Source organism: Plodia interpunctella, chromosome 22, assembly GCF_027563975.2.
Source record: "Plodia interpunctella isolate USDA-ARS_2022_Savannah chromosome 22, ilPloInte3.2, whole genome shotgun sequence".
Taxonomy (NCBI): domain Eukaryota; kingdom Metazoa; phylum Arthropoda; class Insecta; order Lepidoptera; family Pyralidae; genus Plodia; species Plodia interpunctella.
The window spans coordinates 4,574,192-4,590,295 of NC_071315.1; positions in this window are offsets into that span (position 1 = coordinate 4,574,192).

The following is a 16,104-nucleotide window of genomic DNA, read 5'->3' on the forward strand; positions in this document are numbered from 1 at the left end:
TGAGCAGGGACCCATTCTGTGAGCAGGGACTCATTCTGTGAGCAGGGACCCATTCTGTGACCAGGGACTCATTCTGTGGTTATTTTAGTCCATCTGTCCTCCTGCATCTCATCGTCTTAATGAATAATATAATCATCATCATATCGAGTGTGTTATTGCTAACACTGATGTTAGATTTTATTCAAATCGCCTAAAGGCATCTGACATGACTTCAGGACTACTTACCGCCATCTTGTGGCAAGTAGTCGCATACACACTAGTGAACTAAACCAGTGTGCAGGTTTCCTCACGATGTAATAATATAATTAAATTAAAAACGGCGAAAAATTTAACTTATATGTTAATTACTTATTAAAAACTAGGTAACTATAATATAATTTTATTTGTAAATTATATACAGTTGCGTCGGAATGCGTAGACTTTCTGTCGATACGTCTTTGTTTTTGTACGAATATAGTTTGAGTTTATATTTCAGTATGTATTCCGCCCACCATGACATAAACATCTTCTGGTACGGGCATATTTTAAGAAGAGATGAAAATCACGTCACTCAAAGGGCATTAAAGATGGAAGTAAAGGGTTCCAGCAATAGAGGAAGACCTAAGAAGAAATGGATGGAGTGTGTCAAGGATAGTATGAACAGGAAAGGATTATCAATGGATATGGCAAATGAAAGAACAAAATGGAAGGAACTTACATACTGTGCCGACCCCACATGAGTGGGATAAGGTCAAGAAGAAGAAGAAGATGACATAAACATCTTCCATAATAATATTATTTATAGTAACTACTAAGAAATAATCAATTTCAGAACTCATTATTTCTAAAAGTTGTACTTACATTCAATCAATACATACTGGAGATAACTTTCAACTCTTAATGAAAAGAATTGGGCTGGGATTGGCAGGCTCTATTATACTCTATGCCATTGTTCAATTTCGCCTCCAAATTGCGAATGTCAAGCCAATAAACAGGTTCTGAAATGAACGGTGATGGGACTCGGATTTATCGGAAAATATATCGATATAATCATATTTCCTTATACGTAATTTTCTGCCGGTGACACGGTATGTTGAAAATATGGCAGTATAACAATATAAGCAAGATATACTTACTTGTATTGTTAGAAAACATACTCGTATATATATATATATTTGTCATTGTGATTCGTGTCATATATTTTTCGGTACATATTGTAGTAATTACTTGTATCATTTTTATCCTTTTGATGACGTGTCCCACTAAAGGTATCACCCTTATAGTGTGTCTTATTACCTGAAATAAAATGAATTTATTTATGTACTTGATATAGATCTTCTATAAATAATAACATGTAATTCCCATAGTATTTTTATAATGGAATGTACCTAATTCTTTAAAATGTCTGAGGGGCTACCATGAAACATAAAACACGTAGACGTCATTACGTCCACCATATGGGAAAAAGAGACATCATGTACATGTTAGTAACGTGCTACGTGTTTATGTTTCGTGGTAGGCCTTCTTTGTTTTATTGACATGCGTCTTATTTGTTTTATTTAAATTACTAAGTATTATATTAGTAAAATACACACATAAAGTTAGTAATAATAATTTGTTGAAATAAATAATGATATTGATAATATTAAAAGTCAATATATGAAAAAAGAAATCAAAAGTTAAATATAATTTATCGACATTTTACATGTCCTCCCTTCACACAGTTTAACCACTACGTACCAACTAAAACGTACCAATTTATGGTACGTTTTTAGTTCACAGTTTATAAACATTGTGATTCTTCATATATTTATTTATTTATATCAACGTTTTTATTTCGATTTCCTTTATTTGTCTATGTAAATTAAAAACAAAATTATCTTTATCTTTTACGAATCGTAATAATACCAATGTGCTCCATAGTGACTTCCCGTGTTCTGTTTCAGATAATGCAAAAACATTATTACTAACGTAAAAATATTTAATTTCATTTTTAACATATTCCTTCTTTTCTTCGGTCTTTATCCTTCTCTATTCATCAGCTTTTTTGCTCTCTTCCCTTCTCATTACAAGCCTGATAGCATGATAGCCTTAATTCGATCTACAAAGTACAGATTTCTAAATATATTTATCATTGTCACGTTTTAATAAGAACACAATCTTATCAATCATAAATAAGTATGTTTGAATTAAGTCAAGCTTAACATCAATTAAGTACGCAGAGAATACTCAACCGATTTGGATAAACTTCATAATCCGAAAATTCCCACTGCTGCCGAGTTATTCGAAATAAAATATGATATGAGAAACACTGAACATGGACTGTACAATGGTCTGTGGACATTTATAATACATATATACTTCAGGTAATATCAATGATGGAAAACATCGTATTATAAAATGCATTTTTCTTAGTTAATTTTATATATAACATAATATAATATAAATAAAGCCTCTTTTTATCATCTGAACGTTTCCTTGTTTTTTTTTTCCTTAACCGTAAAGCTTTTTCAATTTCAGTTGGTACCCCTGAGATATGTTATAAGCGATCAAACTAAAGAGATTCGATTTTCTTGCGTACTATATCTGCCATCTTGTCTGTATCAAAAATAAAATTAAAATAATATTTTTTGGGGCTTGTATGACGGGGCATAAGTGACGTCACGTTGGAGTCAAAAAGCGTTTTAATTATACTTTTTAACAAGAACAAAAAACATAAATGTTACTCTATAAAATTGATCATTGTGACATTGTTGTGTTTCATTATGTGAATGCATTTATACATTTCATTTCATACACAGGCAACAATATATACCCTATTAGTCATAAACATAAAAATCGTTTTTTATTTTATCCTGGGAAACACTGGATAAAAAGTGATATTATATTTGCTACTTATATGAAAGAGGCATCAATTAAAATATAATATTAAGTCCGGTTGTCCATTATGAAACGAAGTTTTCCAAACAAACAAAAATTAAATACCAAAACATATCTTTTAAAGCAATATAATGCTGTTTTATTCACGGGCTTACCACTTTACCTTTTTGTTTTGATGTCCAATATATCCAATACATTAAGTGGGTACATCAGTGACGAGGGTGGGCTGGTAGCAGAGTGGATCTATGTAATGGCTCCTATGACTACAATTTCATTTATTTTGATTGAAAGGTAGAGTAGGGAGGATTATTTGGAGTCTATTAGAACATAATTTTTCCTCACAGTTCTCACTCAACGATACCACATCGTAACAGCTATTATCTGGGTCGCTAAAATATGTTAGATTTAAATCTCATACTTGTTTACATAGGCTTATTAATATTCTTTCATCTCCCTCTAAATTGCGAAACCACGTCAATTTATTGTACATTCAACGTGATGTCACGTTACCCTGCATAAGCCATATGCAGCAGCAATAGAGGCTAATTTGCAATTAACTCGGGTAGTTTGATGCGCATTTCACTGTATACAAATTAGAAATCCTGTCTATTGTCTGCATAATGAGCGGCGTACTATTGTTTCACAAATTGTGCCGTTTCAAAAATAATTGCTTGCTGTATTGTTCTAAATTGCTTGGTGTACTTCAAATCATTTGTTTAGATTCTATTCCTAAATAGACAATTTTCGGGTGCCGTCGATTCGTCACGCTGTAGTGTGAGTGTGGCCTGTGGTTCCGCCCTAGAATAGGACCACATTTCCATATCCTCCCGAGGATGTCGTACTGGGCGATTAAGGGATACACAGCCTAGGCAGATGATAGGTGACGTCAGGTAGGCGGCCGGTTGATCATATAGGTCTGCAAAATATAATGTCAAATTCAAATTAGACCTTCACAGGCACATTTTCACGTCAACTTTTATATTAAATAGTAATTTCCATTATTTCCGTAATTTCTCACGAGCTACAAATTACTGTCAGACGATTTGAAGTTTTTAAATGAGCGCAAAGACGCACTTATCATAAAAGCTATTTCTTCCAGCGTTTGATTGAAAAGAGGGTGCAGTTAAGACGTGATGTACCTACGATTTAAATTATTATTTGTCCGATGCAGGTACCTGACGATATCCTATATCAAAGTACATGGATTTGCTCAGAACGCGTACAAAGTAAAAAGTATGTCAATATTCTGACGGGTTAATTTCGTTAAAACGTATGACGAGACTGAAGGTTTTCGCCTATGAATAAATACAATAATAAGGGCTTATTTTAACGCTTGCTGATAAAGTATATGATAGTATTTTTGTAAAACAAAATAAAAAAAAATCGTTAAAATTGTGTTCCAAGTGTTTGGGCTAATTGGCCAATCACTTCAGGCAGAATTGTCTAGCAATAAAACGGTTAAAGAAGCCCTAAAATCTGGAAATTTAACGGGTAACTATGGCTTATTCTACTAAATTAATTGCACACAACTCTATTATAAATTAATCACTATCTTTGTTAGGTATCGCTTTTGAAACACTAATTTAATTTAATAGATCGACACAAAATACTGAAAACACAGAAAAACAAAATCCAAACATCTCGTAGCTAATTTAAAAAAATACTTAAATGATCCTACATATTTCATAAATGAAAGTCCAATTTTCTATGATGTAAAAATTAAAAAGTTACTTCGTTTATGAATATTGTAATACCTGGATTATTGTCTATGAATATTCTATTATTTAGGTACACGGTACGGTTGATTAATATTGTAATTAAATGACGTAAGTAATCAACTAATATCAAATAACAACTCGAAATTGGATCGAAACCACTTACGCACAATAGCAATGCTTAAACCGTCCTAGAATGTTGTCGTAGACAACTCGTAGCTTGTTCGTAGCCACAGCTACGACCAAACCTCTACGGCAAAGGGCTACGATTGTGTGTAGCATCGTCTACGTAATTAAAACCAACAAAATGTAAAGAAAGTAACTTTTTTTAACCTAATTCATAAAATGTGGGTTTGGTTTCATATAAGTATTTAGACGTAAGATTTGTATGTTTGTATAGGGACATCCCTCTATTACTTGCAACTGAATTTTGAAGCAGAAATATAATTGAGCTGAAATTTAGTATACGCGTTTAGTTTTAACGGCAATGCATTATTGTGATAAGAATGATCTGATAAGGCACCCAGGAACAGCTCCAGACGTGGGAATTCCTCAACGGTTTACTGCACGAATATTTAACATGATTGTCACACTTTGAATACAAAAATCTCTCTGACAACAATAAAAGCTTGTGTCAAATTGTCATTTTTGTAAAAAAAAATTCAATTAGTATTTGTTACTGTTTTTTTTTTTATTTGTTTATCCAAGCAACCTACCATTCAATACTTTTCATTCAAATTGTATTAGAGCCCACTGGTAGCGCCCGTGGGCAGTTCAATCCATTACCGACAACAGATCGCCCTCATTTCATCTCTTGGTCCCGTACTCGTGAAAAATGTTGTCGGACTTTTACTGAAATTGCCCAAACTGCTATCGTAATAAAATCGTTATCTTCCTCAATTTTAACAGAATGCTTTTGAGATGGTTACGTTGATTGTATTAGGGACTAAATTATGTAAAATATATTTTCTCTTACTATTCTGAACTTCACATCAACACATCAACAAGCCTCGGACGAAATCCACGAGAGGACACGGACGTGCTACGTATTTGTATGTTTGGGGCGGTGCCACAACGTCCTTTACTTTTTAAATTTTTAAATTGTCTAAATGTAGAACGCATAGACAGAGTGATGAGCGCAGGATAAATGGATGAAATTACCACGTTTTCCGTAGAAAACCTATCTTACAACAAACAAAAAACAAACCGTAACTAATGTGACAATCTATTTTAGTTCACTGGGTAATAAAAGCGAGGAGTCTCATATCGACGAGCCCATTTATACTAGTTTCGTAACGAAATCTTCTTTGGAATAGATCTAAGTATGAAAATATTTCTTCTTTCGCATAGATAAAATATAATTTTTACCTATTATCATTAAGCACAACAAGAAAATTGTCGTGTATGTGTTATATTCCACTTATTAGCCTCACTACGCTTAGCCATGAGGAAAATTACTAAAAAAGCGAAGAGAAAATGTACCAGGGCGATATAAAAGATAAGGAATCTCGTACTATCAACGTAGTGAAATTCATTGCAAATTCACCTCTATTACTACCTCGTAGAGACTAGACCGCAGGGTAACTTGACTTGTTGTTGACTGTACCTACATCGGCGACGAGCCACCTAATAAAATGAAACAAAAAATAACGGGCAAGTACCTACGTCACATTCTATTTTAGTTCAGAAGACAGTAAGTACCAGGGCGTAATGAAAGACGAGCAGGCTCGTATATCGACGAGCCATTCGTTCAGGGCTTCGTAACTTATGTACCTCGTTTGTCTGCGTTTTTATGGACCTTCACCGTAATATTTATTGGCTTTTTCTTTACAATTTGTCTCTAGAGATGTTAATATGGATAGTTCAGACCAATATAGGTAGGAAAGGTCACATTAGTAAAGATCATTTGTAGGAGGAGATCAAAAGATATGACATCTATATTTACCCCTGATGAAGAAAAAAATAAGTACAGTTTCATCTTTATAACACATCACTTACTTTACAAGCTTTTATTTAACTTGAAATGTGTATGTATGGTAGTAACTAATAACTTTTATTTATTCTAGTGGAATTTTTCAAAGCAGATATTTTCAACCTTTGAGCTGAAATTTAACATACCTACACCTTTATTATATGCTTGGCCTGCCAATGAATGCCTCTTCAATGGTTTACTACATAGATATGATTTATCACGAGTTGAATGAAACAAGAACTCACTGAAGACAAAAAAAAACTTGTGTCAAAAATGAAATTTTCAATAAAATTATAAGATATGTCTACCTTTTTGTATTATCTCTTCAAAACCATCTGTTATCTATTCATCATTTCATTTCATCAAGCAATATTTATGTTTTCCATGGCTCATTGACAGATAAACTCTTAAATAACTGAACGTAAATTTAGTATAATATATGCTTAGGAGCATTAGAGAAAAATTCCAGAAATTGACGCGAGAATGGAAAAGATGGTTAAGTCGCGACAAAAGGATTATTTTGCAAAGAATATAATTATATGAATAATTTCTTTCCCAATTCCGCAACTTCAACAACTCATTACAGCACAACGTTATTAAAACAAGCAGCATAGTAAAGTAGGTACGCAAAACAAAGCTGGAATCAAATAACCGCGAGCAACATAATTCCGCAGCATATAATAATTTTAACAATTACCGTAATGACAGAGAGCGTACTCAGGGCAGCTATATAAAGTTAGTGCTAACCAAGTTATGCCGAGCAACAGGTGCAGGCCTGGATGCCTCCCCCCCGAGCCCGCCCCCGGGAGACGAGCTAGGAGCTCGGAAGTATTTGGCGTTTTAATTAAATCAAAAAATATCGCGACGAATGGAAAAACTCGCGTAACTCTTCTTTCGCGTGTTTCAGTGTCAGCGTATAAATGAACCTTAATTTTTTATAGTTTTTGGCTATGGGTTACAACTGGCCGCCTGCTTAACGGTAACCCTCCTTGGAAATGCCATTGTTGCCTATCAATTGCCAAGGCTTTGTTTCCATAAGTCACCTCGTACGACATGATATCAAGTGGTCCTATTATAGGGCGGAATCTTGTGTAAACCTTGTGGTAACCGTCTCTGGGAATGCTTTTATTGCTTTTCAGCTATTAAGGCTTTTTGTCACATTTACCTCGTATGAGAGAGGGATTTAGGTGGGAATGTGGAATAGTCCTATTCTACGGGGAAAAAATCTTATCGATCGATTTATTACCGGTTCAGCGATAGTGTGTATGAGCCGAAAGAGTGAATTCATTCCACATAATGATCACGATCCTCAGTCATGAGGAATATGACTATGAAGAAGAATAATATTAAAACCATAAAAATGTGTAGTGTAAAGATTTACAGAGAATACAGCAATTCCCGAGCCACCGCTTTCTGTAATCATGATTTATGCCCGTCCGTCGGCTTCTGCTTAATTTAAAAATTTAACTCGTCTAGGAAATGTCACATTTAATTCCAAACACCTGAAATTCCGGCCGCGTGATAACTTGGACATTTTAAAACTTTTACTAGAGCATTATTATGGAATGAATCAGCACACGAAGCGAATCATAATAATAAAGGCTTTAATGTGTAGGTTCCAGTGTACAGGCTACCGCTGACAGGTCTATCAACCCACAGGTTAAATCGCTGAACATAGAAACTTGAAATTGAAGACTTTACGTATATAGGGGTCAAAATGATGGAAAACTAAAAGGTAAAAGCTAGTTCTACATCAAAGCCAGAAGTAAATAATATTTAAATAAGATTTTGTATAAGCCAACAAAAGGCTGGAACTCAAAGCGAAATTCCTAAACAGTTACAAAAACCCGCCAATTCTTTTATTTAAATTTAGACATTTCTTGGAATGTTAGCTGGCAGCGTATCGCGAAATCTGAATAAAATATTCGTTAAATATTGTAGATACAAATGGCTGCAATATCTTGCCATAAATATCGTATTCGTCTTAGGAACATTTGGCTATGGCACCAGATAGTTATCAACAGTATTCCCTAGGAGGGTTGACGTCAGGATTTTAAGGTTTATTTTTTAAGCATATTCTTCTTTTCGATTGTGTAATTTTTAAGCTGATCCTGAACGACTCAGACCATTATGAAAAAGGATGGCGGAACACAGCCATTTTATTAAAAGTATTTTTGTTCCTCGCCTAAAATTGTTATTTTTATATATACAAGTCGCTGACGACGTTTTTTTTTACACAAAAATACTTCGATCGCTCAAAACAAATCACTTCTGGAACACTCTTTGCAGTGTTGTCGATCGATAGGCTTTATTCAATCTCGTGGCCATTAATCAAAATATTATAACTCCGGTCAGTGAACTTTCCAATCGGATACAACAATTTCGTGCGAAATTGAACTTTATTGGCAATAAATTTTAGCACCACGGGGAGTCCAGATGGGATATTATATTGACTAGTGCATGGCTGCGACTTTATTTTGAAAGATATCAAAGCGAAATGCGTATAGTGGATACGAAAAAGTAGGAAAGCGGGACCTGGGCTTGGATGCTCAATAACTGAGGAAGAAACCTGGAAAGCGCTCAGATATGATTTATTATTTATAGCTGATATATTATTATTTGCAGATGTATTTGGGATCTATTGACATAGTAATATTTTTCTGGCATCCCAATCCACAGTTGGCATCCCTAGTTATCAGATCATTGGCACGCAAAAAATATCATCCAGGAAAAAAAAACACATATTTTAGACTAGGTAATAATTTATGAAGTGACAAACAGACATAAAGACTTCAATTTGTCACATACACGGCCCTGTCGTGACTAAACGCCTTTGACAAGGCATTAATCACGCTTTTGTGAGCAAATTTACCTGAACCTGAACTCGACTTTTGCAGTAAATAATACACATAATAATGGAATCTAATCTTGAAAGACGGAATTTACATACAGTGATTGTACGTACATACATAATGAATATTGTAATATGTGGTAAAACGGGAGATCCTCTGTCTCATGAACATAACATATAATTGACAGTTGAAATTTCTACAGATGATCTGTTTATGTTGCCGCAATAAAATCAAGTTGCCGCAACAAAACAAGCAAAAATAAAAATAGAAACCCGCCTGCTTAAGAAGGCTTTGCGTTGAGCCATTTAATTTGATACTCTTTGTAGTACTTATTCGAAAAAAATTGTTTTACACCAAGTCAGTCGAGTTGTGTTGCACTGCCGCCATGTTTGTTTTTTTAACGTCATCTATCTAAGAACTGAAAAGTTGTGGCTACCCAGCCACAACGTAATCAATGAAATTAAATTATTTAAATATATTCAGGCCATAACCCTAGTAAGTATTGTGTTCCACTATTTTCTTTATTTATAATTTTATTTTATTTTGTAAAGGCAACACAAAAATGATTTTGGCGCCACGACATTATTGTCAAATAAAATTCGTCAAACAAAGAACACAATGCTGTAACAATCACATCAACAAAGAATGGACCTTTCTTTTGAAAATAATTTTAATGGATATTTGAAGCTATTATATACCAACGTAGGTGTTATCAGTTTAAAGTGCGTATATATCTGTATATTTGTCTGTGAATCGTAACTTCCAAACGAATGGCCCGATTTTGATATAGTTCTTTTTTTTAATCTTGTTTTGTTAAATTTGGTATAGAATATTACTGTAATATTGTTGTAGGCTAGTTGACAAAAATAAAAATAATGTTTTTTTGTAATGATGTGTTTGTAATTCTGTTTAATCTATACAACAGTCATAATTTATTATGTGTTGGAAGATAATTAACATTTTTTGAAAAAGAAATGTTTTTATTTTCACGTAATGACAGCAATCAATCGAAATGTCTTAGAATATATTTTCGGCCTTAATTTATAAACCTATATTTTTTTGTACCTTCATTTATCTGTCAGTGGAAAATGACAAAAAATCACTCGTATCAGAAATTGTTAAAAGTCCAATTTCAATCGTCAATTGCGTGCGTCAGGCCAACCCTTCTCACGTCGATGTGACGTGACGTGACACCGTTGTCGAGAATCTTTTGTGGAGATCTTGTCAGTTGACATGTCAAACAGTTTCACCTTAAAAGAACCGCTTTAGCGAGTTCACGATGCTTGCTGCCAATTTTCGACTCATATGATTGGCTACTCGACTGATATCATAATGAATTATGAAAGGTATTGGAAATTAAAGATTAAAGTAACTAATAAATATGTAATTCATCTTTTATGTTTAAACGAATAGATTAATTTTATTTTTGACATGTAATTTCGAAAATTTTATCATGATTTACGAGAAGTCAGGCGGCCATAATATGGATTGACGTCACAACACAACAAACGAACTCCTAAACATGGATTTAGTAAGTACTTCGTACAACGGAGTACCTACTAATTGCATGCTTCTAAACTCTTCACATACTCGACTAGCAACCCGGCTTCGCTCATGTAAAAACATAATAAATTATACACCAGAATCTTTCTTACGAATCACACGACTTATTGGTGAAAACCGCAAGAAAATGCGTGCTGTAGTGTTTCAGTTTTCCGGAAACAAACAGACACGCGGCAAAGGACCATATTTTTTAATATTTGTAAGGATAAGAAATGTAAGGAAAGTAATGTAATGTAATGTAAGGAATGTAAGGATAAGGAACGATGTAAAGATATCCAACACATCCAAGTATGTAGGCTAACACTGACAACAGACGTTATTCAAGTCGTAAGAAACCTCGATCCTGATTGCAGATCGCGGGCTTCTCCACCGCACCGACCCTTATTACGTTAATTAAGACATGACACAAAGCGATTACGGGGAGAGGGATGGAAATGAAAATTAAGGGCGGTCCACTCACCAATAGACAACCAGGCAACATTTTAATTTTATACCTCTTTGATGCAGCCTACAAATGATTATTTATTATCATTTTATAAGCTTAATCCTAATACGACTATTGTTCGACTAACACAAGTTGTCTAAACTATGTATGGTGTTATATCCTACTAATACTATAAATGCGAAAGTTTGTGAAGATGTGTGTATGTAGTATCAATAGAGACTCTTTCTATAAATGATTTTATGTGAGTGTTAAATTTTGAATTGTTTAAAAGAGCTACTATTGAAACATGATTATGACTTAACATTAGCAGAATCGACACCCAATTCTCTCTTTACGGTAACATCGCAATAGAAAGCATTAAGATAATAAAAAATTACATCAAGTGAATTATATAAATGATACCCTGGGTCCAACAAACGTTGACGGCAACAGGTTATGAGGTTGCTTAAACAATTTTATATCTTGCTACCTTACAGTTAAGGTTGAAAGTGGATTGTATTCATGGAGTTTCAGTATTATGTGAAATTCCTTGTGATGTTAAAGGAATTTAGTACATGTTTTCACTCAGATGCTGTTACCTAAGTTATTTTATTCTCGTTCATTGTAATTCATGAAAGTTTAATATACTTACAAATAAATAACATTATTTTAAAATTAACTAAAAAAATTACAACCAAGTAAATACTAGTACACGTTTTACGTTACGGATACGTAAATAATACACGCGTGCGTTGCTCGATACATATTCGGCTTCATTATAGTACTCCGCCCCTCGTCGCGCTGAAATACCGCCTCTTGTCATTTCACCAGATTGCGTCTAGGTACATTTGTAAATAACAAAAAATGTAGTTCCATAATTTTAGGATAAAGCAAAAAGTTAAATAATCAAAAGAGTTATTTTCCTTAATGGACGTCAAGATTTCGTAATTTCAGGAATTATTTGATTACCAAAGTCTCTATAGTACGACATGACGTTCTTTACCTAATTATCGACTACGTTCCGAAATCAACAATAAAAAGGGAATTGCGTTCATAAATCAATAAAAAAATAGTTTGTCCAGTAAACTCTTAGAAAATTGGAGAACATTGCTCTGTTGTGCGTAGGTTAAAGTTAACGTAAAAGTTGACGGGTTCAACTGAGACTTACTGAATTCTTACTACCTCGGCCTCTGTTGCCAACAAGATGACATCGTGGACCCCGGCTTCCACAAACGTTAGTTTGCTAACACTCTGTTAGATTTTCTCCTAGACCAAAATAAAAGTTTTTTATTATAAACTCTATTGCACAAAGAAACATACAAAGTAATCAGTAAAAAAGGCGGACTTATCTCAGAAAGAGATGTCTTCAAAAAATTCAAATCTTAAATTTAACAAGTTTTCGATGAAATAAAACCATCCAAAACAAAATTTTAACGAAAAACCTTATCTGAAATGTCCAATGGGAGTGAAGGCCTTGCGTATAAAATATATTTAAAAAATCTTCCACAAAATCGTAGAACCAGGTAAACCAAAAGCGCTCGTTGCCCTGTAAAAAAAATGTGCAGTTTCACGCTCGAATTTTTATCGCCAAATCGACCGTAACAGAGTTCGTTATAAAAACTTGGCAAGCTTGAACTTCTCATATAAATTTGAAACGCTCACAAAATTTTTGAGCACGTCTCGATTCCCCATTAAGCTCGAGCTGATAATACAGGAACTTTTGTACTTAATTCAGAGGAAAACTTTTCAACGATACTATATTTTATAACAAATACATATATAAATAAACATCCAAGAACCGGGCCAATCAGAAAAAGATCATTTTCCATCATGACCCGTCCGGGGATCGAACCCGGGACCTCTCGGTTCAATGGCAAGAACTTTACCACTGCGCCACCGAGTAAATTTAACCAAGTTACCAATACAAGATAGGTTAACTGTCTGACAATAGCTGCGCCCCGAGGCTTCGCTCCCGTGGGAATTTCGGGATAAAATGTACCCTATGTGTTTTTCCAGCTTATGTTCTAACTGTGCACCAAATTTCATAACAGTCGGTAGTAGATTTTGCGTGAAATAGTAACAAACATACATACACACATACATCCTCCCAAACTTTCGCATTTATAATATTAATATTATTGGATCGAGGGCGGAAAAGAGGTGTGTTTGACTATACTTGGTAGTGGATCCAGCACTATACAAGAATCACTTTATGGATATAATCCACGGAGGATTCCGTGGATGTCAACTGTCAACAACAGCATTCCCGAAATCAGCCAGCATTAAAAGACGCACAATCTTAAAAAATCAATTATTAATTTTTAACGCGAACCACGGGCTTCTAGACGTCACAGCCGATAACGAAACTGGGTTGTTCCCAGTTTCGTTATCGGGGTTATCATACGAGAGAGGTACGATATAACGTTCTTGATGTTTTCTTAAACTAAAAATAGGTGCACACTTTTGACTTAGTTATGTTTGTAATCATTCAAATGTTTACTTTACGTTACATTCAAAAAATATAATGCTGTGTATAATAATAATAATACTGTCTAATATAATATAATACATGTTATATGTTACGGTATAAGTCACTATATACATATTTGCCCGTCTCTTACGCTCAGCAGACTGAACTCAATAAAACACGAACCTACGATCCATGCAAACAATAAGGATGTCATGGAGCCTCGAAAATTACATTTCGATGTTATTGACTTTGCATGCACCGTCAATTTCCAGGATATTATAACATTACACGAGCATTTCTTGTTTATTTACTTTGTTTCTGTGGAATGGCTCTCCCGAATTTTACAAGCTTTTATTTGCAATGTGTTTATATAACTATTTTTTCGGATGGAATCTTGCAACTCAATTTTGACGCAGATATCTTCAATGGTTGAGCTGAAATTTTGTATACTGTAATTTTGTATAATGTAATTTTGTATATGTTTTGATTACTTTCGATGGCGATGTATTATTATGATAAGCATAGCCAACATGGTAACGTCTGACGAGGAACTCCTCAACAGTTTACTGCACGAGCGTAAAATGCAGAGGCAGATTCCCGTATTTATAATTTTAATATTACCCGGTAGTTTTTTTTAGTTTACCGCGTACGAATGCGTAAACTAAAAGAAGCTACTGGAAAATTTGAATTTTCCTCTAGAGGAAAATTCAAATTCAAAATTAAAATCATTTATTCAGAATTTTTTATATTAAATAGTTATTTCTCACAAGCTACAAACTACTGGATCTATTTTTTATATCTAATAAGTCAAGTGAGTAAGACTCTCCTGGACCAAACTAGACAGAGGCACACATAATATAATACTAGAGGCAATAACTCGTCAAAAATTGATTGGCTCATCTTGAGGGTCCAGTTTTAGGTTTCTTATGCGGTCTAGTGCCCAGACCGCATAAGAAACCTAAAACTATTTCAACAACGGTTGCCCAGAGCGAATAAAAACCACCTTTCCAGACAACTTTGTAAATTTAATTTGCAGCTGGGATTAGTTGACGACTGAGCCTTCTCCCGATGAAATACACGGATTAAAATTCTGCCGTCTCCCATACGGAAAATACTTATCTTTTTCGACGTTGATTAAATTAAATAATCAAAATCGGAAAAAAACCGATACAGGTTTTTTCTGTTAAAATTAAAAAGATTTATTTGAAAGACTTTTTACGGCAGAATTACTATAGGTTACTAAATATTATTTACTAATCTGGTAACATGATAAAACTCGAGAGTATATTGTTTGAACGCGCTAGTCCCTGAAATTGTCATCGGATTTTTAAAATATACTTGTTTATGTAGTTCCAAATTTGAATTTGAATTTTCAATTTCCACATTTTGAAATTTGCTCCAAAGTTGAAACGTTCAAAATCAAATATAAAAATCACCTTATGATACAAGCAATACAGATAATAAATTTCCATTTAAAAATTATTTAAATGGAATTTGAAGTATGAATTTGAGTATTTTCTACACATTTGTTTCTAGAAAATCATCTACGACACATTAATGCAATATTGTCTCGTGAATTACAAGTTATCTCACAATTTTCTCAGGTGCCCTCGACGAACTCTCGCTAAGGGTTGACGGAAAATGAAAATTATGTTAAGTTCATTAATATTTCTTTGACATTACGCAGCCACGCCCATGTCGACGTTTTAAATAGTGAAAGGTATTAAGATTAAATTAGAATAATTCATGTCAGTCGTTGGCAAATTTCAGCTTGAACTTTTATGCCTGCTTTATACTAGCGGCCGGCTTTGCTCGAGTAAAAACATTGTAAATCGCATGAAAATTCGTGCAGTAGTTTTTGAGTTTATCGCGAACAGACAGACAAACAGACGCGGCAGAGGACTTTGTTTTATAATATGCAAAGAAGATATGTTTATAAAACTAAATTTGTAGCGTTTCACCCTAGAAATAGGACCACTCCAAATCCTCCCATTGACGTCGTACGGACACATATGTTAACCACTGATAGGCAACAATAATAGCATCCCAAAAGAGGGTTGTCATCACACAGGCGAAGCTGGTTGTGAAAGCATAGCTAAATCTTTCAAAACAATTAATGTTGATTTTTTTACACGAACCCTGGGCTTCGGGGCACCACAGCTTCGAATGTAACTGGGATCACGCGAGGATGAGAAAGAGAGATATTAATAAAACTCAAAATTAAATTAATCAACAGAGACAAAAGTCAC